The 21,037-nt window shown below is 57.7% G+C and overlaps 6 non-coding genes and 7 pseudogenes across 6 annotated transcripts; all 13 read right to left on the bottom strand.

The window, feature by feature from the left end:
- Positions 1–565: 565 nt before the first annotated feature.
- LOC146581361 (5S ribosomal RNA) lies at positions 566–684 on the bottom strand (annotated as a pseudogene).
- Positions 685–1,308: 624 nt separating this feature from the next.
- On the bottom strand, positions 1,309–1,427 carry LOC146581360 (5S ribosomal RNA; annotated as a pseudogene).
- A 2,477-nt stretch (positions 1,428–3,904) lies between these two features.
- Positions 3,905–4,023, bottom strand: LOC146581359 (5S ribosomal RNA). The gene has a single exon (XR_014891948.1). It is a non-coding gene; the product is annotated as a 5S ribosomal RNA (ribosomal RNA).
- Positions 4,024–5,632: 1,609 nt separating this feature from the next.
- On the bottom strand, positions 5,633–5,751 carry LOC146581358 (5S ribosomal RNA). The gene has a single exon (XR_014891884.1). It is a non-coding gene; the product is annotated as a 5S ribosomal RNA (ribosomal RNA).
- Positions 5,752–6,765: 1,014 nt separating this feature from the next.
- Positions 6,766–6,884, bottom strand: LOC146581357 (5S ribosomal RNA). The gene has a single exon (XR_014891883.1). It is a non-coding gene; the product is annotated as a 5S ribosomal RNA (ribosomal RNA).
- Positions 6,885–8,260: 1,376 nt separating this feature from the next.
- Positions 8,261–8,379, bottom strand: LOC146581356 (5S ribosomal RNA). The gene has a single exon (XR_014891949.1). It is a non-coding gene; the product is annotated as a 5S ribosomal RNA (ribosomal RNA).
- Positions 8,380–9,990: 1,611 nt separating this feature from the next.
- Positions 9,991–10,109, bottom strand: LOC146581355 (5S ribosomal RNA; annotated as a pseudogene).
- An 857-nt stretch (positions 10,110–10,966) lies between these two features.
- LOC146581354 (5S ribosomal RNA) lies at positions 10,967–11,085 on the bottom strand (annotated as a pseudogene).
- Positions 11,086–13,201: 2,116 nt separating this feature from the next.
- Positions 13,202–13,320, bottom strand: LOC146581353 (5S ribosomal RNA). The gene has a single exon (XR_014892003.1). It is a non-coding gene; the product is annotated as a 5S ribosomal RNA (ribosomal RNA).
- Positions 13,321–14,890: 1,570 nt separating this feature from the next.
- Positions 14,891–15,009, bottom strand: LOC146581352 (5S ribosomal RNA; annotated as a pseudogene).
- Positions 15,010–16,461: 1,452 nt separating this feature from the next.
- LOC146581351 (5S ribosomal RNA) lies at positions 16,462–16,580 on the bottom strand (annotated as a pseudogene).
- Positions 16,581–19,696: 3,116 nt separating this feature from the next.
- Positions 19,697–19,815, bottom strand: LOC146581350 (5S ribosomal RNA; annotated as a pseudogene).
- Positions 19,816–20,744: 929 nt separating this feature from the next.
- On the bottom strand, positions 20,745–20,863 carry LOC146581349 (5S ribosomal RNA). The gene has a single exon (XR_014891882.1). It is a non-coding gene; the product is annotated as a 5S ribosomal RNA (ribosomal RNA).
- Between the last annotated feature and the right edge of the window lie 174 nt (positions 20,864–21,037).

Here is a 21,037-nt window from a genome sequence, read left to right as displayed (position 1 = left end):
TGAGCAAGAGCCACAGGGCCCTGGTGTGGTGTAGGTGGCCTCAGCCAGCAGCCACAGGCCCTGGTGTGGTGTAGGTGGCCTCAGCCAGCAGCCACAAGCCCTTGTGTGGTGTAAGTGGCCTCAGCCAGCAGCCACAGGCCCTGGTGTGGTGTAAGTGGCCTCAGCCAGTGCCACAGGCCCTGGTGTGGTGTAAGTGGCCTGAGCAAGAGCCACAGACCATGGTGTGGTGTAATTGGCCTCAATAGCAACTAAGGCCCTGGTGTGGTGTAAGTGGCCTCAGCCAGCAGCCACAGGCCCTGGTGTGGTGTAAGTGGCCTCAGCCAGCAGCCACAGGCCCTGGTGTGGTGTAAGTGGCCTCAGCAAGAGCCACAGGCCCTGATGTGGTGTAAGTGGCCCCAGCCGGTCACTCAGGCCCTGGTGTGGTGTAGGTGGCATCAGCTAGCAGCACAAGACATTGGAAAACAGCCAAAAGCAATGTCGTTAATGTGCCCTCATTAATGGGCAGCTGCTTTTGGTCTTTTAATACACCCCTTCTCTGGATCAAAAGCGGTTCAATGACATGAAAGGCTTACAGCACCAGGTATTCCCAGGCAGGCTCCCATCCAAGTACTAACCAAGCCCAGCCCTGCTCAGCTTCCGAGATCAGACGAGGTCGGGCGTGCTCAGGGTGGTATGGCCGTAAGCTGCTGGCCCCAGCACAATGTCTCAATTTATGGATTCAGGTGATTAGGTGGCAAGGACCTGAAGTTACGAAGACAATCCTATAACCCTACCTTCATGTTTGCATAATACCCTAACCCAAAGGCTCAGTTTAGCATTTATCCAACAGCACAGGCCCTGGATTGTTGAAGATGGCCTCAGGAACCAGCACAGGGCCTGGTGTGTTGTACATGGCCACAGCTAGCAGCACAGGGCCTGGTTTGGTGAAGATGGCCTCGGCCAGAAGCGCAGGGCCTGGTGTGATGTGAGTGGCCTGAGCAAGAGCCACAGGCCCTGGTGTGGTGTAAGTGGCCTCAGCCAGCAGCCACAGGCCCTGGTGTGGTGTAAGTCGCCTCAGCCAGAACCCACAGGCCCTGGTGTGGTGTAACTGGCCTCAGCCAGAGCCACAGCCCCTGATGTGGTGTAAGTGGCCCCAGCCGGTCACTCAGGCCCTGGTGTGGTGTAGGTGGCATCAGCTAGCAGCACAAGACATTGGAAAAGAGCCAAAAGCAATGTGATTAATGTGCCCTTATTAATGGGTAGCTGCTTTTGGTCTTTTAATACACCCCTTCTCTGGATCAAAAGCGGTTCAATGACATGAAAATGAAAGGCTTACAGAACCAGGTATTCCCAGGCAGTCTCCCATCCAAGTACTAACCAAGCCCAGCCCTGCTTAGCTTCCGAGATCAGACGAGGTCGGGCGTGCTCAGGGTGGTATGGCCGTAAGCTGCTGGGCCCAGCACAATGTCTCAATTTATGGATTCAAGTGATTAGGTGGCAAGTACCTGAAGTTACGAAGACAATCCTATAACCATACCTGCATGTTTGCATAATACCCTAACCCAAAGGCTCAGTTTGGCATTTATCCAACAGCACAGGCCCTGGATTGTTGAAGATGGCCTCAGGAAACAGCACAGGGCCTGGTGTGTTGTACATGGCCACAGCAAGCAGCACAGGGCCTGGTTTGGTGAAGATGGCCTCAGCCAGAAGCACAGGGCCTGGTGTGATATGAGTGGCCTGAGCAAGAGCCACAGGCCCTGGTGTGGTGTAAGTGGCCTGAGCAAGAGCCACAGGCCCTGGTGTGGTGAAAGTGGCCTGAGCAAGAGCCACAGGCCCTGGTGTGGTGTAGGTGGCCTCAGCCAGCAGCCACAGGCCCTGGTGTGGTGTAGGTGGCCTCAGCCAGCAGCCACAAGCCCTTGTGTGGTGTAAGTGGCCTCAGCCAGCAGCCACAGGCCCTGGTGTGGTGTAAGTGGCCTCAGCCAGTGCCACAGGCCCTGGTGTGGTGTAAGTGGCCTGAGCAAGAGCCACAGACCATGGTGTGGTGTAATTGGCCTCAATAGCAACTAAGGCCCTGGTGTGGTGTAGGTGGCCTAAGCCAGCAGCCACAGGCCCTGGTGTGGTGTAAGTGGCCTCAGCCAGCAGCCACAGGCCCTGGTGTGGTGTAAGTCGCCTCAGCCAGAAGCCACAGGCACTGGTGTGGTGTAAGTGGCCTCAGCCAGCAGCAAAAGGGCCCTGGTGTGGTGTAAGTCGCCTCAGCCAGCAGCCACAGGCCCTGGTGTGGTGTAGATGGCCTCAGCCAGCAGCCACAGGCCCTGGTGTGGTGTAGGTGGCCTCAGCCAGCAGCCACAGGCCCTGGTGTGGTGTAAGTGGCCTCAGCCAGAGCCACAGGCCCTGATGTGGTGTAAGTGGCCCCAGCCGGTCACTCAGGCCCTGGTGTGGTGTAAGTGGCCAGAAGCGCAGGGCCTGGTGTGATGTGAGTGGCCTGAGCAAGAGCCACAGACCCTGGTGTGGTGTAATTGGCCTCAATAGCAACTAAGGCCCTGGTGTGGTGTATGTGGCCTCAGCCAGCAGCCACAGGCCCTGGTGTGGTGTAACTGGCCTCAGCCAGCAGCCACAGGCCCTGGTGTGGTGTAAGTGGCCTCAGCCAGAGCCACAGGCCCTGATGTGGTGTAAGTCGCCTCAGCTAGCAGCACAGGGCCTGGTTTGGTGAAGATGGCCTCGGCCAGAAGCACAGGACCTGGTTTGATATGAGAGTCCTGAGCCAGCAGCCACAGGCCCTGGTGTGGTGTAAGTGGCCTCAGCCAGAAGCCACAGGCACTGGTGTGGTGTAAGTGGCCTCAGCCAGCAGCAACAGGCCCTGGTGTGGTGTAAGTCGCCTCAGCAAGCAGCCACAGGCCCTGGTGTGGTGTAGGTGGTCTCAGCCAGCAGCCACAGGCCCTGGTGTGGTGTAAGTGGCCTCATCCAGCAGGCACAGGCCCTGGTGTGGTGTAAGTGGCCTCAGCAAGAGCCACAGACCCTGGTGTGGTGTAATTGGCCTAAGCCAGAGCCATGGGCCCTGGTGTGGTGTAGGTGGTCTCAGCCAGCAGCCACAGGCCCTGGTGTGGTGTAAGTGGCCTCAGCCAGCAGCCACAGGCCCTGGTGTGGTGTAAGTGGCCTCAGCAAGAGCCACAGACCCTGGTGTGGTGTAATTGGCCTAAGCCAGAGCCACAGGCCCTGGTGTGGTGTAAGTGGCCTGAGCAAGAACCACAGGGCCTGGTTTGGTGAAGATGGCCTCGGCCAGAAGCGCAGGGCCTGGTGTGATGTGAGTGGCCTGAGCAAGAGCCACAGGCCCTGGTGTGGTGTAAGTGGCCTCAGCCAGCAGCCACAGGCCCTGGTGTGGTGTAAGTGGCCTCAGCCAGAAGCCACATGCACTGGTGTGGTGTAAGTGGCCTCAGCAAGCAGCAAAAGGGCCCTGGTGTGGTGTAGGTGGCCTCAGCCAGCAGCCACAGGCCCTGGTGTGGTGTAAGTGGCCTCAGCCAGCAGCCACAGGCCCTGGTGTGGTGTAGATGGCCTCAGCCAGCAGCCACAGGCCCTGGTGTGGTGTAAGTGGCCTCAGCCAGCAGCCACAGGCCCTGGTGTGGTGTAAGTGGCCTCAATAGCAACTAAGGCCCTGGTGTGGTGTAAGTGGCTTCAGCCAGCAGCCACAGGCTCTGGTGTGGTGTAACTGGCCTCAGCCAGCAGCCACAGGCCCTGGTCTGGTGTAAGTGGCCCCAGCCGGTCACTCAGGCCCTGGTGTGGTGTAGGTGGCATCAGCAAGCAGCACAAGACATTGGAAAACAGCCAAAAGCAGTGTCGTTAATGTGCCCTCATTAATGGGCAGCTGCTTTTGGTCTTTTAATACACCCCTTCTCTGGATCAAAAGCGGTTCAATGACATGAAAATGAAAGGCTTACAGCACCAGGCATTCCCAGGCAGTCTCCCATCCAAGTACTAACCAAGCCCAGCCCTGCTTAGCTTCCGAGATCAGACGAGGTCGGGCGTGCTCAGGGTGGTATGGCCGTAAGCTGCTGGCTCCAGCACAATGTCTCAATTTATGGATTCAAGTGATTAGGTGGCAAGTACCTGAAGTTACGAAGACAATCCTATAACCATACCTTCATGTTTGCATAATACCCTAACCCAAAGGCTCAGTTTGGCATTTATCCAACAGCACAGGCCCTGGATTGTTGAAGATGGCCTCAGGAACCAGCACAGGGCCTGGTGTGTTGTACATGGCCACAGCAAGCAGCACAGGGCCTGGTTTGGTGAAGATGGCCTCGGCCAGAAGCGCAGGGCCTGGTGTGATGTGAGTGGCCTGAGCAAGAGCCACAGGCCTTGGTGTGGTGTAAGTGGCCTCAGCCAGCAGCCACAGGCCCTGGTGTGGTGTAAGTCGCCTCAGCCAGAAGCCACAGGCACTGGTGTGGTGTAAGTACCTCAGCCAGCAGCAAAAGGGCCCTGGTGTGGTGTAAGTCGCCTCAGCCAGCAGCCACAGGCCCTGGTGTGGTGTAGGTGGCCTCAGCCAGCAGCCACAGGCCCTGGTGTGGTGTAAGTGGCCTCAGCCAGCAGCCACAGGCCCTGGTGTGGTGTAAGTGGCCTCAGCCAGCAGCCACAGGCCCTGGTGTGGTGTAAGTGGCCTCAGCCAGTGCCACAGGCCCTGGTGTGGTGTAGATGGCCTGAGCAAGAGCCACAGACCCTGGTGTGGTGTAAGTGGCCTCAGCCAGCAGCCACAGGCCCTGGTGTGGTGTAAGTCGCCTCAGACAGAAGCCACAGGCACTGGTGTGGTGTAAGTGGCCTCAGCCAGCAGCAAAAGGGCCCTGGTGTGGTGTAAGTGGCCTCAGCCAGCAGCCACAGGCCCTGGTGTGGTGTAGGTGGCCTCAGCCAGCAGCCACAGGCCCTGGTGTGGTGTAAGTGGCCTCAGCCAGCAGCCACAGGCCCTGGTGTGGTGTAAGTGGCCTCAGCCAGCAGCCACAGGCCCTGGTGTGGTGTAAGTGGCCTCAGCCAGTGCCACAGGCCCTGGTGTGGTGTAAGTGGCCTGAGCAAGAGCCACAGGCCCTGGTGTGGTGTAAGTGGCCTGAGCAAGAGCCACAGACCCTGGTGTGGTGTAATTGGCCTCAATAGCAACTAATGCCCTGGTGTGGTGTAGGTGGCCTCAGCCAGCAGCCACAGGCCCTGGTGTGGTGTAAGTGGCCTCAATAGCAACTAATGCCCTGGTGTGGTGTAAGTGGCTTCAGCCAGCAGCCACAGGCCCTGGTGTGGTGTAAGTGGCCTCAGCCAGCAGCCACAGGCCCTGGTGTGGTGTAGGTGGCCTCAGCCAGCAGCCACAGGCCCTGGTGTGGTGTAAGTGGCCTCAATAGCAACTAAGGCCCTGGTGTGGTGTAAGTGGCTTCAGCCAGCAGCCACAGGCTCTGGTGTGGTGTAACTGGCCTCAGCCAGCAGCCACAGGCCCTGGTGTGGTGTAAGTGGCCTCAGCCAGAGCCACAGGCCCTGATGTGGTGTAAGTGGCATCAGCTAGCAGCACAAGACATTGGAAAACAGCCAAAAGCAGTGTCGTTAATGTGCCCTCATTAATGGGCAGCTGCTTTTGGTCTTTTAATACACCCCTTCTCTGGATCAAAAGCGGTTCAATGACATGAAAGGCTTACAGCACCAGGTATTCCCAGGCAGTCTCCCATCCAAGTACTAACCAAGCCCAGCCCTGCTTAGCTTCCGAGATCAGACGAGGTCGGGCGTGCTCAGGGTGGTATGGCCGTAAGCTGCTGGCCCCAGCACAATGTCTCAATTTATGGATTCAAGTGATTAGGTGGCAAGTACCTGAAGTTACGAAGACAATCCTATAACCATACCTGCATGTTTGCATAATACCCTAACCCAAAGGCTCAGTTTGGCATTTATCCAACAGCACAGGCCCTGGATTGTTGAAGATGGCCTCAGGAACCAGCACAGGCCTGGTGTGTTGTACATGGCCACAGCAAGCAGCACAGGGCCTGGTTTGGTGAAGATGGCCTCGGCCAGAAGCGCAGGGCCTGGTGTGATGTGAGTGGCCTGAGCAAGAGCCACAGGCCTTGGTGTGGTGTAAGTGGCCTCAGCCAGCAGCCACAGGCCCTGGTGTGGTGTAAGTCGCCTCAGCCAGAAGCCACAGGCCCTGGTGTGGTGTAAGTGGCCTCAGCCAGCAGCCACAGGCCCTGGTGTGGTGTAAGTGGCCTCAGCCAGTGCCACAGGCCCTGGTGTGGTGTAAGTGGCCTGAGCAAGAGCCACAGGCCCTGGTGTGGTGTAAGTGGCCTGAGCAAGAAACACAGACCCTGGTGTGGTGTAATTGGCCTCAATAGCAACTAATGCCCTGGTGTGGTGTAGGTGGCCTCAGCCAGCAGCCACAGGCCCTGGTGTGGTGTAAGTGGCCTGAGCAAGAGCCACAGGCCCTGGTGTGGTGTAAGTGGCCTGAGCAAGAGCCACAGACCCTGGTGTGGTGTAATTGGCCTCAATAGCAACTAATGCCCTGGTGTGGTGTAGGTGGCCTCAGCCAGCAGCCACAGGCCCTGGTGTGGTGAAAGTGGCCTCAGCCAGAGCCACAGGCCCTGATGTGGTGTAAGTGGCCCCAGCCGGTCACTCAGGCCATTGTGTGGTGTAGGTTGCATCAGCTAGCAGCACAAGACATTGGAAAACAGCCAAAAGCAGTGTCGTTAATGTGCCCTCATTATTGGGTAGCTGCTTTTGGTCTTTTAATACACCCCTTCTCTGGATCAAAAGCGGTTCAATGACATGAAAATGAAAGGCTTACAGCACCAGGTATTCCCAGGCAGTCTCCCATCCAAGTACTAACCAAGCCCAGCCCTGCTTAGCTTCCGAGATCAGACGAGGTCGGGCGTGCTCAGGGTGGTATGGCCGTAAGCTGCTGGCCCCAGCACAATGTCTCAATTTATGGATTCAAGTGATTAGGTGGCAAGTACCTGAAGTTACGAAGACAATCCTATAACCATACCTGCATGTTTGCATAATACCCTAACCCAAAGGCTCAGTTTGGCATTTATCCAACAGCACAGGCCCTGGATTGTTGAAGATGGCCTCAGGAACCAGCACAGGGCCTGGTGTGTTGTACATGGCCACAGCAAGCAGCACAGGGCCTGGTTTGGTGAAGATGGCCTCGGCCAGAAGCGCAGGGCCTGGTGTGATGTGAGTGGCCTGAGCAAGAGCCACAGGCCTTGGTGTGGTGTAAGTGGCCTCAGCCAGCAGCCACAGGCCCTGGTGTGGTGTAAGTCGCCTCAGCCAGAAGCCACAGGCACTTGTGTGGTGTAAGTGGCCTCAGCCAGCAGCAAAAGGGCCCTGGTGTGGTGTAAGTCGCCTCAGCCAGCAGCCACAGGCCCTGGTGTGGTGTAAGTGGCCTGAGCAAGAGCCACAGACCCTGGTGTGGTGTAATTGGCCTCAGCCAGCAGCCACAGGCCCTGGTGTGGTGTAAGTCGCCTCAGACAGAAGCCACAGGCACTGGTGTGGTGTAAGTTGCCTCAGCCAGCAGCAAAAGGGCCCTGGTGTGGTGTAAGTCGCCTCAGCCAGCAGCCACAGGCCCTGGTGTGGTGTAGGTGGCCTCAGCCACCAGCCAAAGGCCCTGGTGTGGTGTAAGTGGCCTCAGCCAGCAGCCACAGGCCCTGGTGTGGTATAAGTGGCCTCAGCCAGCAGCCACAGGCCCTGGTGTGGTGTAAGTGGCCTCAGCCAGTGCCACAGGCCCTGGTGTGGTGTAAGTGGCCTGAGCAAGAGCCACAGGCCCTGGTGTGGTGTAAGTGGCCTGAGCAAGAGCCACAGACCCTGGTGTGGTGTAATTGGCCTCAATAGCAACTAATGCCCTGGTGTGGTGTAGGTGGCCTCAGCCAGCAGCCACAGGCCCTGGTGTGGTGTAAGTGGCCTGAGCAAGAGCCACAGGCCCTGGTGTGGTGTAAGTGGCCTGAGCAAGAGCCACAGACCCTGGTGTGGTGTAATTGGCCTCAATAGCAACTAATGCCCTGGTGTGGTGTAGGTGGCCTCAGCCAGCAGCCACAGGCCCTGGTGTGGTGAAAGTGGCCTCAGCCAGAGCCACAGGCCCTGATGTGGTGTAAGTGGCCCCAGCCGGTCACTCAGGCCCTTGTGTGGTGTAGGTTGCATCAGCTAGCAGCACAAGACATTGGAAAAGAGCCAAAAGCAGTGTCGTTAATGTGCCCTCATTAATGGGCAGCTGCTTTTGGTCTTTTAATACACCCCTTCTCTGGATCAAAAGCGGTTCAATGACATGAAAATGAAAGGCTTACAGCACCAGGTATTCACAGGCAGTCTCCCATCCAAGTACTAACCAAGCCCAGCCCTGCTTAGCTTCCGAGATCAGACGAGGTCGGGCGTGCTCAGGGTGGTATGGCCGTAAGCTGCTGGCCCCAGCACAATGTCTCAATTTATGGATTCAAGTGATTAGGTGGCAAATACCTGAAGTTACGAAGACAATCCTATAACCATACCTGCATGTTTGCATAATACCCTAACCCAAAGGCTCAGTTTGGCATTTATCCAACAGCACAGGCCCTGGATTGTTGAAGATGGCCTCAAGAACCAGCACAGGACCTGGTGTGTTTTACATGGCCACAGCAAGCAGCACAGGGCCTGGTTTGGTGAAGATGGCCTCAGCAAGCAGCCACAGGCCCTGGTTTGGTGTAAGTGGCCTCAGCCAGCAGCCACAGGCCCTGGTGTGGTGTAAGTGGCCTCAGCCAGCAGCCACAGGCCCTGGTGTGGTGTAAGTGGCCTGAGCAAGAGCCACAGGCCCTGGTGTGGTGTAAGTGGCCTGAGCAAGAGCCACAGACCCTGGTGTGGTGTAATTGGCCTCAATAGCAACTAATGCCCTGGTGTGGTGTAGGTGGCCTCAGCCAGCAGCCACAGGCCCTGGTGTGGTGTAAGTGGCCTCAGCCAGCAGCCACAGGCCCTGGTGTGGTGTAAGTGGCCTGAGCAAGTGCCACAGGCCCTGGTGTGGTGTAAGTGGCCTGAGCAAGAGCCACAGACCCTGGTGTGGTGTAATTGGCCTCAATAGCAACTAATGCCCTGGTGTGGTGTAGGTGGCCTCAGCCAGCAGCCACAGGCCCTGATGTGGTGTAAGTGGCCCCAGCCGGTCACTCAGGCCCTGGTGTGGTGTAGATGGCCTCAGCCAGCAGCCACAGGCCCTGGTGTGGTGTAAGTGGCCTCAGCAAGAGCCAAAGACCCTGGTGTGGTGTAATTGGCCTCAGCCAGAGCCACAGGCCCTGGTGTGGTGTAAGTGGCCTGAGCAAGAACCACAGGGCCTGGTTTGGTGAAGATGGCCTCGGCCAGAAGCGCAGGGCCTGGTGTGATGTGAGTGGCCTGAGCAAGAGCCACAGGCCCTGGTGTGGTGTAAGTGGCCTCAGCCAGCAGCCACAGGCCCTGGTGTGGTGTAAGTCGCCTCAGCCAGAAGCCACAGGCACTGGTGTGGTGTAAGTGGCCTCAGCCAGCAGCAAAAGGGCCCTGGTGTGGTGTAAGTCGCCTCAGCCAGCAGCCACAGGCCCTGGTGTGGTGTAGGTGGCCTCAGCCAGCAGCCACAGGCCCTGGTGTGGTGTAAGTGGCCTCAATAGCAACTAAGGCCCTGGTGTGGTGTAAGTGGCTTCAGCCAGCAGCCACAGGCCCTGGTGTGGTGTAAGTGGCCTCAGCCAGCAGCCACAGGCCCTGGTGTGGTGTAGGTGGCCTCAGCCAGCAGCCACAGGCCCTGGTGTGGTGTAAGTGGCTTCAGCCAGCAGCCACAGGCTCTGGTGTGGTGTAAGTGGCCTCAGCCAGAGCCACAGTCCCTGATGTGGTGTAAGTGGCCCCAGCCGGTCACTCAGGCCCTGGTGTGGTGTAGGTGGCATCAGCTAGCAGCACAAGACATTGGAAAACAGCCAAAAGCAGTGTCGTTAATGTGCCCTCATTAATGGGCAGCTGCTTTTGGTCTTTTAATACACCCCTTCTCTGGATCAAAAGCGGTTCAATGACATGAAAATGAAAGGCTTACAGCACCAGGTATTCCCAGGCAGTCTCCCATCCAAGTACTAACCAAGCCCAGCCCTGCTCAGCTTCCGAGATCAGACGAGGTCGGGCGTGCTCAGGGTGGTATGGCCGTAAGCTGCTGGCCCCAGCACAATGTCTCAATTTATGGATTCAGGTGATTAGGTGGCAAGTACCTGAAGTTACGAAGACAATCCTATAACCCTACCTTCATGTTTGCATAATACCCTAACCCAAAGGCTCAGTTTAGCATTTATCCAACAGCACAGGCCCTGGATTGTTGAAGATGGCCTCAGGAACCAGCACAGGGCCTGGTGTGTTGTACATGGCCACAGCTAGCAGCACAGGGCCTGGTTTGGTGAAGATGGCCTCGGCCAGAAGCGCAGGGCCTGGTGTGATGTGAGTGGCCTGAGCAAGAGCCACAGGCCCTGGTGTGGTGTAAGTGGCCTGAGCAAGAGCCACAGGCCCTGGTGTGGTGTAAGTGGCCTCAATAGCAAATAAGGCCCTGGTGTGGTGTAAGTGGCCTCAGCCAGCAGCCACAGGCCCTGGTGTGGTGTAAGTGGCCTCAGCCAGTGCCACAGGCCCTGGTGTGGTGTAAGTGGCCTGAGAAAGAGCCACAGACCATGGTGTGGTGTAATTGGCCTCAATAGCAACTAAGGCCCTGGTGTGGTGTAAGTGGCCTCAGCCAGCAGCCACAGGCCCTGGTGTGGTGTAAGTGGCCTCAGCCAGCAGCCACAGGCCCTGGTGTGGTGTAAGTGGCCTCAGCCAGAGCCACAGGCCCTGATGTGGTGTAAGTGGCCCCAGCCGGTCACTCAGGCCCTGGTGTGGTGTAGGTGGCATCAGCTAGCAGCACAAGACATTGGAAAACAGCCAAAAGCAATGTCGTTAATGTGCCCTCATTAATGGGCAGCTGCTTTTGGTCTTTTAATACACCCCTTCTCTGGATCAAAAGCGGTTCAATGACATGAAAATGAAAGGCTTACAGAACCAGGTATTCCCAGGCAGTCTCCCATCCAAGTACTAACCAAGCCCAGCCCTGCTCAACTTTCGAGATCAGACGAGGTCGGGCGTGCTCAGGGTGGTATGGCCGTAAGCTGCTGGCCCCAGCACAATGTCTCAATTTATGGATTCAAGTGATTAGGTGGCAAGTACCTGAAGTTACGAAGATAATCCTATAACCATACCTGCATGTTTGCATAATACCCTAACCCAAAGGCTCAGTTTGGCATTTATCCAACAGCACAGGCCCTGGATTGTTGAAGATGGCCTCAGGAACCAGCACAGGGCCTGATGTGTTGTACATGGCCACAGCAAGCAGCACAGGGCCTGGTTTGGTGAAGATGGCCTCGGCCAGAAGCACAGGGCCTGGTGTGATATGAGTGGCCTGAGCAAGAGCCACAGGCCCTGGTGTGTTGTAAGTGGCCTCAGCCAGCAGCCACAGGCCCTTGTGTGGTGTAAGTGGCCTCAGCCAGCAGCCACAGGCCCTGGTGTGGTGTAAGTGGCCTCAGCCAGTGCCACAGGCCCTGGTGTGGTGTAATTGGCCTCAATAGCAACTAAGGCCCTGGTGTGGTGTAAGTGGCCTGAGCAAGAGCCACATACCCTGGTGTGGTGTAATTGGCCTCAATAGCAACTAAGGCCCTGGTGTGGTGTAAGTGGCTTCAGCCAGCAGCCACAGGCCCTGGTGTGGTGTAAGTGGCCTGAGCAAGTGCCACAGGGCCTGGTTTGGTGAAGATGGCCTCAGCAAGCAGCCACAGGCCCTAGTTTGGTGTAAGTGGCCTCAGCTAGCAGCCACAGGCCCTGGTGTGGTGTGAGTGGCCTCAGCCAGCAGCCACAGGCCCTGGTGTGGTCTAAGTGGCCTCAGCCAGTGCCACAGGCCCTGGTGTGGTGTAAGTGGCCTGAGCAAGAGCCACAGGCCCTGGTGTGGTGTAAGTGGCCTCAGCCAGCAGCCACAGGCCCTGGTGTGGTGTAAGTGGCCTGAGCAAGTGCCACAGGCCCTGGTGTGGTGTAAGTGGCCTGAGCAAGTGCCACAGGCCCTGGTGTGGTGTAAGTGGCCTCAATAGCAAATAAGGCCCTGGTGTGGTGTAAGTGGCCTGAGCAAGAACCACAGGGCCTGGTTTGGTGAAGATGGCCTCGGCCAGAAGCGCAGGGCCTGGTGTGATGTGAGTGGCCTGAGCAAGAGCCACAGGCCCTGGTGTGGTGTAAGTGGCCTCAGCCAGCAGCCACATGCCCTGGTGTGGTGTAAGTGGCCTCAGCCAGAAGCCACAGGCACTGGTGTGGTGTACGTGGCCTCAGCCAGCAGCAAAAGGGCCCTGGTGTGGTGTAGGTGGCCTCAGCCAGCAGCCACAGGCCCTGGTGTGGTGTAAGTGGCTTCAGCCAGCAGCCACAGGCCCTGGTGTGGTGTAAGTGGCCTGAGCAAGAACCACAGGGCCTGGTTTGGTGAAGATGGCCTCGGCCAGAATCGCAGGGCCTGGTGTGATGTGAGTGGCCTGAGCAAGAGCCACAGGCCCTGGTGTGGTGTAAGTGGCCTCAGCCAGCAGCCACAGGCCCTGGTGTGGTGTAGGTGGCCTCAGCCAGCAGCCACAGGCCCTGGTGTGGTGTAAGTGGCCTCAATAGCAACTAAGGCCCTGGTGTGGTGTAAGTGGCCTCAGCCAGCAGCCACAGGCCCTGGTGTGGTGTAAGTGGCCTGAGCAAGAGCCACAGGCCCTGGTGTGGTGTAAGTGGCCTGAGCAAGAGCCACAGACCCTGGTGTGGTGTAATTGGCCTCAATAGCAACTAATGCCCTGGTGTGGTGTAGGTGGCCTCAGCCAGCAGCCACAGGCCCTGGTGTGGTGTAAGTGGCCTGAGCAAGAGCCACAGGCCCTGGTGTGGTGTAAGTGGCCTGAGCAAGAGCCACAGACCCTGGTGTGGTGTAATTGGCCTCAATAGCAACTAATGCCCTGGTGTGGTGTAGGTGGCCTCAGCCAGCAGCCACAGGCCCTGGTGTGGTGAAAGTGGCCTCAGCCAGAGCCACAGGCCCTGATGTGGTGTAAGTGGCCCCAGCCGGTCACTCAGGCCCTTGTGTGGTGTAGGTTGCATCAGCTAGCAGCACAAGACATTGGAAAAGAGCCAAAAGCAGTGTCGTTAATGTGCCCTCATTAATGGGCAGCTGCTTTTGGTCTTTTAATACACCCCTTCTCTGGATCAAAAGCGGTTCAATGACATGAAAATCAAAGACTTACAGCACCAGGTATTCCCAGGTAGTCTCCCATTCAAGTACTAACCAAGCCCAGCCCTGCTTAGCTTCCGAGATCAGACGAGGTCGGGCGTGCTCAGGGTGGTATGGCCGTAAGCTGCTGACTCCAGCACAATGTCTCAATTTATGGATTCAAGTGATTAGGTGGCAAGTACCTGAAGTTACGAAGACAATGCTATAACCATACTGCATGTTTGCATAATACCCTAACCCAAAGGCTCAGTTTGGCATTTATCCAACAGCACAGGCCCTGGATTGTTGAAGATGGCCTCAGGAACCAGCACAGGGCCTGGTGTGTTGTACATGGCCACAGCAAGGAGCCACAGGGCCTGGTTTGGTGAAGATGGCCTCGGCCAGAAGCGCAGGGCCTGGTGTGATGTGAGTGGCCTGAGCAAGAGCCACAGGCCTTGGTGTGGTGTAAGTGGCCTCAGCCAGCAGCCACAGGCCCTGGTGTGGTGTAAGTGGCCTCAGCCAGAAGCCACAGGCACTGGTGTGGTGTAAGTGGCCTCAGCCAGCAGCCACAGGCCCTGGTGTGGTGTAGGTGGCCTCAGCCAGCAGCCACAGGCCCTGGTGTGGTGTAAGTGGCCTCAATAGCAACTAAGGCCCTGGTGTGGTGTAAGTGGCTTCAGCCAGCAGCCACAGGCTCTGGAGTGGTGTAACTGGCCTCAGCCAGCAGCCACAGGCCCTGGTGTGGTGTAAGTGGCCTGAGCAAGAGCCACAGGCCCTGGTGTGGTGTAAGTGGCCTGAGCAAGAGCCACAGACCCTGGTGTGGTGTAATTGGCCTCAATAGCAACTAATGCCCTGGTGTGGTGTAGGTGGCCTCTGCCAGCAGCCACAGGCCCTGGTGTGGTGTAAGTGGCCTGAGCAAGAGCCACAGGCCCTGGTGTGGTGTAAGTGGCCTGAGCAAGAGCCACAGACCCTGGTGTGGTGTAATTGGCCTCAATAGCAACTAATGCCCTGGTGTGGTGTAGGTGGCCTCAGCCAGCAGCCACAGGCCCTGGTGTGGTGTAAGTGGCCTGAGCAAGAACCACAGGGCCTGGTTTGGTGAAGATGGCCTCGGCCAGAAGCGCAGGGCCTGGTGTGATGTGAGTGGCCTGAGCAAGAGCCACAGGCCCTGGTGTGGTGTAAGTGGCCTCAGCCAGCAGCCACAGGCCCTGGTGTGGTGTAAGTCGCCTCAGCCAGAAGCCACAGGCACTGGTGTGGTGTAAGTGGCCTCAGCCAGCAGCAGAAGGGCCCTGGTGTGGTGTAAGTCGCCTCAGCCAGCAGCCACAGGCCCTGGTGTGGTGTAGGTGGCCTCAGCCAGCAGCCACAGGCCCTGGTGTGGTGTAAGTGGCCTCAATAGCAACTAAGGCCCTGGTGTGGTGTAAGTGGCTTCAGCCAGCAGCCACAGGCTCTGGTGTGGTGTAACTGGCCTCAGCCAGCAGCCACAGGCCCTGGTGTGGTGTAAGTGGCCTCAGCCAGAGCCACAGGCCCTGATGTGGTGTAAGTGGCCCCAGCCGGTCACTCAGGCCCTGGTGTGGTGTAGGTGGCATCAGCTAGCAGCACAAGACATTGGAAAAGAGCCAAAAGCAGTGTCGTTAATGTGCCCTCATTAATGGGCAGCTGCTTTTGGTCTTTTAATACACCCCTTCTCTGGATCAAAAGCGGTTCAATGACATGAAAATCAAAGGCTTACAGCACCAGGTATTCCCAGGCAGTCTCCCATCCAAGTACTAACCAAGCCCAGCCCTGCTTATCTTCCGAGATCAGACGAGGTCGGGCGTGCTTAGGGTGGTATGGCCGTAAGCTGCTGGCTCCAGCACAATGTCTCAATTTATGGATTCAAGTGATTAGGTGGCAAGTACCTGAAGTTACGAAGACAATCCTATAACCATACCTGCATGTTTGCATAATACCCTAACCCAAAGGCTCAGTTTGGCATTTATCCAACAGCACAGGCCCTGGATAGTTGAAGATGGCCTCAGGAACCAGCACAGGGCCTGGTGTGTTGTACATGGCCACAGCAAGCAGCACAGGGCCTGGTGTGGTGAAGATGGCCTCGGCCAGAAGCGCAGGGCCTGGTGTGATGTGAGTGGCCTGCGCAAGAGCCACAGGCCCTGGTGTGGTGTAAGTCGCCTCAGCCAGCAGCCACAGGCCCTGGTGTGGTGTAGGTGGCCTCAGCCACCAGCCAAAGGCCCTGGTGTGGTGTAAGTGGCCTCAGCCAGCAGCCACAGGCCCTGGTGTGGTGTAAGTGGCCTCAGCCAGCAGCCACAGGCCCTGGTGTGGTGTAAGTGGCCTCAGCCAGTGCCACAGGCCCTGGTGTGGTGTAAGTGGCCTGAGCAAGAGCCACAGGCCCTGGTGTGGTGTAAGTGGCCTGAGCAAGAGCCACAGACCCTGGTGTGGTGTAATTGGCCTCAATAGCAACTAATGCCCTGGTGTGGTGTAGGTGGCCTCAGCCAGCAGCCACAGGCCCTGGTGTGGTGTAAGTGGCCTGAGCAAGAGCCACAGGCCCTGGTGTGGTGTAAGTGGCCTGAGCAAGAGCCACAGACCCTGGTGTGGTGTAATTGGCCTCAATAGCAACTAATGCCCTGGTGTGGTGTAGGTGGCCTCAGCCAGCAGCCACAGGCCCTGGTGTGGTGTAAGTGGCCTCAGCCAGCAGCCACAGGCCCTGGTGTGGTGTAAGTGGCCTGAGCAAGAGCCACAGACCCTGGTGTGGTGTAATTGGCCTCAATAGCAACTAATGCCCTGGTGTGGTGTAGGTGGCCTCAGCCAGCAGCCACAGGCCCTGGTGTGGTGTAAGTGGCCTCAGCCAGCAGCCACAGGCCCTGGTGTGGTGTAAGTGGCCTGAGCCAGCAGCAAAAGGGCCCTGGTGTGGTGTAAGTGGCCTCAGCCAGCAGCCACAGGCCCTGGTGTGGTGTAGGTGGCCTCAGCCAGCAGCCACAGGCCCTTGTGTGGTGTAATTGGCCTCAATAGCAACTAAGGCCCTGGTGTGGTGTAAGTCGCCTCAGCCAGCAGCCACAGGCCCTGGTGTGGTGTAGATGGCCTCAGCCAGCAGCCACAGGCCCTGATGTGGTGTAAGTGGCCCCAGCCGGTCACTCAGGCCCTGGTGTGGTGTAGGTGGCATCAGCTAGCAGCACAAGACATTGGAAAACAGCCAAAAGCAATGTCGTTAATGTACCCTCATTAATGGGCAGCTGCTTTTGGTCTTTTAATACACCCCTTCTCTGGATCAAAAGCGGTTCAATGACATGAAAATGAAAGGCTTACAGAACCAGGTATTGCCAGGCAGTCTCCCATCCAAGTACTAACCAAGCCCAGCCCTGCTTTGCTTCCGAGATCAGACGAGGTCGGGCGTGCTCAGGGTGGTATGGCCGTAAGCTGCTGGCCCCAGCACAATGTCTCAATTTATGGATTCAAGTGATTAGGTGGCAAATACCTGAAGTTACGAAGACAATCCTATAACCATACCTGCATGTTTGCATAATACCCTAACCCAAAGGCTCAGTTTGGCATTTATCCAACAGCACAGGCCCTGGATTGTTGAAGATGGCCTCAAGAACCAGCACAGGACCTGGTGTGTTTTACATGGCCACAGCAAGCAGCACAGGGCCTGGTTTGGTGAAGATGGCCTCAGCAAGCAGCCACAGGCCCTGGTTTGGTGTAAGGGGCCTCAGCCAGCAGCCACAGGCCCTGGTGTGGTGTAAGTGGCCTCAGCCAGCAGCCACAGGCCCTGGTGTGGTCTAAGTGGCCTCAGCCAGTGCCACAGGCCCTGGTGTGGTGTAAGTGGCCTGAGTAAGAGCCACAGGCCCTGGTGTGGTGTAAGTGGCCTCAGCCAGCAGCCACAGGCCCTGGTGTGGTGTAAGTGGCCTGAGCAAGTGCCACAGGCCCTGGTGTGGTGTAAGTGGCCTAAGCCAGAGCCACAGGCCCTGGTGTGGTGTAAGTGGCCTGAGCAAGAGCCACAGGCCTGGTTTGGTGAAGATGGCCTCGGCCAGAAGCGCAGGGCCTGGTGTGATGTGAGTGGCCTGAGCAAGAGCCACAGGCCCTGGTGTGGTGTAAGTGGCCTCAGCCAGCAGCCACAGGCCCTGGTGTGGTGTAGGTCGCCTCAGACAGAAGCCACAGGCACTGGTGTGGTGTAAGTGGCCTCAGCCAGCAGCAAAAGGGCCCTGGTGTGGTGTAAGTGGCCTCAGCCAGCAGCCACAGGCCCTGGTGTGGTGTAGATGGCCTCAGCCAGCAGCCACAGGCCCTGGTGTGGTGTAAGTGGCCTCAGACAGCAGCCACAGGCCCTGGTGTGGTGTAGGTGGCCTCAGCCAGCAGCCACAGGCCCTGGTGTGGTGTAAGTGGCCTCAGCCAGCAGCCACAGGCCCTGGTGTGGTGTAAGTCGCCTCAGACAGAAGCCACAGGCACTGGTGTGGTGTAAGTGGCCTCAGCCAGCAGCAAAAGGGCCCTGGTGTGGTGTAAGTCACCTCAGCCAGCAGCCACAGGCCCTGGTGTGGTGTAGGTGGCCTCAGCCACCAGCCAAAGGCCCTGGTGTGGTGTAAGTGGCCTCAGCCAGCAGCCACAGGCCCTGGTGTGGTGTAAGTCGCCTCAGCCAGCAGCCACAGGCACTGGTGTGGTGTAAGTGGCCTCAGCCAGCAGCAAAAGGGCCCTGGTGTGGTGTAAGTCGCCTCAGCCAGCAGCCACAGGCCCTGGTGTGGTGTAGATGGCCTCAGCCAGCAGCCACAGGCCCTGGTGTGGTGTAGGTGGCCTCAGCCAGCAGCCACAGGCCCTGGTGTGGTGTAAGTGGCCTCAGCCAGCAGCCACAGGCCCTGGTGTGGTGTAAGTGGCCTGAGCAAGAGCCACAGGCCCTGGTGTGGTGTAAGTGGCCTGAGCAAGAGCCACAGACCCTGGTGTGGTGTAATTGGCCTCAATAGCAACTAATGCCCTGGTGTGGTGTAAGTGGCCTCAGCAAGAGCCAAAGACCCTGGTGTGGTGTAATTGGCCTAAGCCAGAGCCACAGGCCCTGGTGTGGTGTAAGTGGCCTGAGCAAGAACCACAGGGCCTGGTTTGGTGAAGATGGCCTCGGCCAGAAGCGCAGGGCCTGGTGTGATGTGAGTGGCCTGAGCAAGAGCCACAGGCCTTGGTGTGGTGTAAGTGGCCTCAGCCAGCAGCCACAGGCCCTGGTGTGGTGTAAGTCGCCTCAGCCAGAAGCCACAGGCACTGGTGTGGTGTAAGTGGCCTCAGCCAGCAGCAAAAGGGCCCTGGTGTGGTGTAAGTCGCCTCAGCCAGCAGCCACAGGCCCTGGTGTGGTGTAGGTGGCCTCAGCCAGCAGCCACAGGCCCTGGTGTGGTGTAAGTGGCCTCAGCCAGCAGCCACAGGCCCTGGTGTGGTGTAAGTGGCCTCAGCCAGCAGCCACAGGCCCTGGTGTGGTGTAAGTGGCCTCAGCCAGTGCCACAAGCCCTGGTGTGGTGTAGATGGCCTGAGCAAGAGCCACAGACCCTGGTGTGGTGTAATTGGCCTCAGCCAGCAGCCACAGGCCCTGGTGTGGTGTAAGTCGCCTCAGACAGAAGCCACAGGCACTGGTGTGGTGTAAGTGGCCTCAGCCAGCAGCAAAAGGGCCCTGGTGTGGTGTAAGTGGCCTCAGCCAGCAGCCACAGGCCCTGGTGTGGTGTAGGTGGCCTCAGCCAGCAGCCACAGGCCCTGGTGTGGTGTAAGTGGCCTCAGCCAGTGCCACAGGCCCTGGTGTGGTGTAATTGGCCTCAATAGCAACTAAGGCCCTGGTGTGGTGTAAGTGGCCTGAGCAAGAGCCACATACCCTGGTGTGGTGTAATTGGCCTCAATAGCAACTAAGGCCCTGATGTGGTGTAGGTGGCCTCAGCCAGCAGCCACAGGCCCTGGTGTGGTGTAAGTGGCCTCAGCCAGAGCAACAGGCCCTGATGTGGTGTAAGTGGCCCCAGCCGGTCACTCAGGCCCTGGTGTGGTGTAAGTGGCCTGAGCAAGAGCCACAGGCCCTGGTGTGGTGTAAGTGGCCTGAGCAAGAGCCACAGACCCTGGTGTGGTGTAATTGGCCTCAATAGCAACTAATGCCCTGGTGTGGTGTAGGTGGCCTCAGCCAGCAGCCACAGGCCCTGGTGTGGTGTAAGTGGCCTCAGCCAGCAGCCACAGGCCCTGGTGTGGTGTAAGTGGCCTGAGCAAGTGCCACAGGCCTGGTGTGGTGTAAGTGGCCTGAGCAAGAGCCACAGACCCTGGTGTAGTGTAATTGGCCTCAATAGCAACTAAGGCCCTGGTGTGGTGTAAGTGGCCTCAGCCAGCAGCCACAGGCCCTGATGTGGTGTAAGTGGCCCCAGCCGGTCACTCAGGCCCTGGTGTGGTGTAGGTGGCATCAGCTAGCAGCAAAAGACATTGGAAAAGAGCCAAAAGCAATGTCGTTAATGTGCCCTCATTAATGGGGAGCTGCTTTTGGTCTTTTAATACACCCCTTCTCTGGATCAAAAGCGGTTCAATGACATGAAAATGAAAGGCTTACAGCACCAGGTATTCCCAGGCAGTCTCCCATCCAAGTACTAACCAAGCCCAGCCCTGCTTAGCTTCCGAGATCAGACGAGGTCGGGCGTGCTTAGGGTGGTATGGCCGTAAGCTGCTGGCCCCAGCACAATGTCTCAATTTATGGATTCAAGTGATTAGGTGGCAAGTACCTGAAGTTACGAAGACAATCCTATAACCATACCTGCATGTTTGCATAATACCCTAACCCAAAGGCTCAGTTTGGCATTTATCCAACAGCACAGGCCCTGGATTGTTGAAGATGGCCTCAGGAACCAGCACAGGGCCTGGTGTGTTGTACATGGCCACAGCAAGCAGCACAGGGCCTGGTTTGGTGAAGATGGCCTCAGCCAGAAGCACAGGGCCTGGTGTGATATGAGTGGCCTGAGCAAGAGCCACAGGCCCTGGTGTGGTGTAAGTGGAATCAGCCAGCAGCCACAGGCCCTGGTGTGGTGTAAGTGGCCTGAGCCAGAGCCACAGGCCCTGGTGTGGTGTAACTGGCCTGAATAGCAAATAAGGCCCTGGTGTGGTGTAAGTGGCCTCAGCCAGAGCCACAGGCCCTGGTGTGGTGTAAGTGGCCTCAATAGCAACTAAGGCCCTGGTGTGGTGTAAGTGGCCTCAGCCAACAGCCACAGGCCCTGGTATGGTGTAAGTGGCCTCAGCCAGCAGCCACAGGCCCTGGTGTGGTGTAAGTGGCCAGAAGCGCAGGGCCTGGTGTGATGTGAGTGGCCTGAGCAAGAGCCACAGACCCTGGTGTGGTGTAATTGGCCTCAATAGCAACTAAGGCCCTGGTGTGGTGTATGTGGCCTCAGCCAGCAGCCACAGGCCCTGGTGTGGTGTAAGTGGCCTCAGCCAGATCCACAGGCCCTGATGTGGTGTAATTGGCATCAGCTAGCAGCACAAGACATTGGAAAACAGCCAAAAGCAATGTCGTTAATGTACCCTCATTAATGGGCAGCTGCTTTTGGTCTTTTAATACACCCCTTCTCTGGATCAAAAGCGGTTCAATGACATGAAAATGAAAGGCTTACAGCACCAGGTATTCCCAGGCAGTCTCCCATCCAAGTACTAACCAAGCCCAGCCCTGCTTAGCTTCCGAGATCAGACGAGGTCGGGCGTGCTCAGGGTGGTATGGCCGTAAGCTGCTGGCCCCCGCACAATGTCTCAATTTATGGATTCAAGTGATTAGGTGGCAAATACCTGAAGTTACGAAGACAATCCTATAACCATACCTGCATGTTTGCATAATACCCTAACCCAAAGGCTCAGTTTGGCATTTATCCAACAGCACAGGCCCTGGATTGTTGAAGATGGCCT

This window comes from Mchenga conophoros, linkage group LG3 (assembly GCF_057382185.1).
Source record: "Mchenga conophoros isolate Kocher_MC1m ecotype Shallow Benthic linkage group LG3, M_conophoros_male_GT1.1, whole genome shotgun sequence".
NCBI lineage: Eukaryota > Metazoa > Chordata > Actinopteri > Cichliformes > Cichlidae > Mchenga > Mchenga conophoros.
The sequence above is the reverse complement of the archived record's forward strand: the minus strand, read 5'-3'. Positions and strand labels throughout refer to the sequence as shown.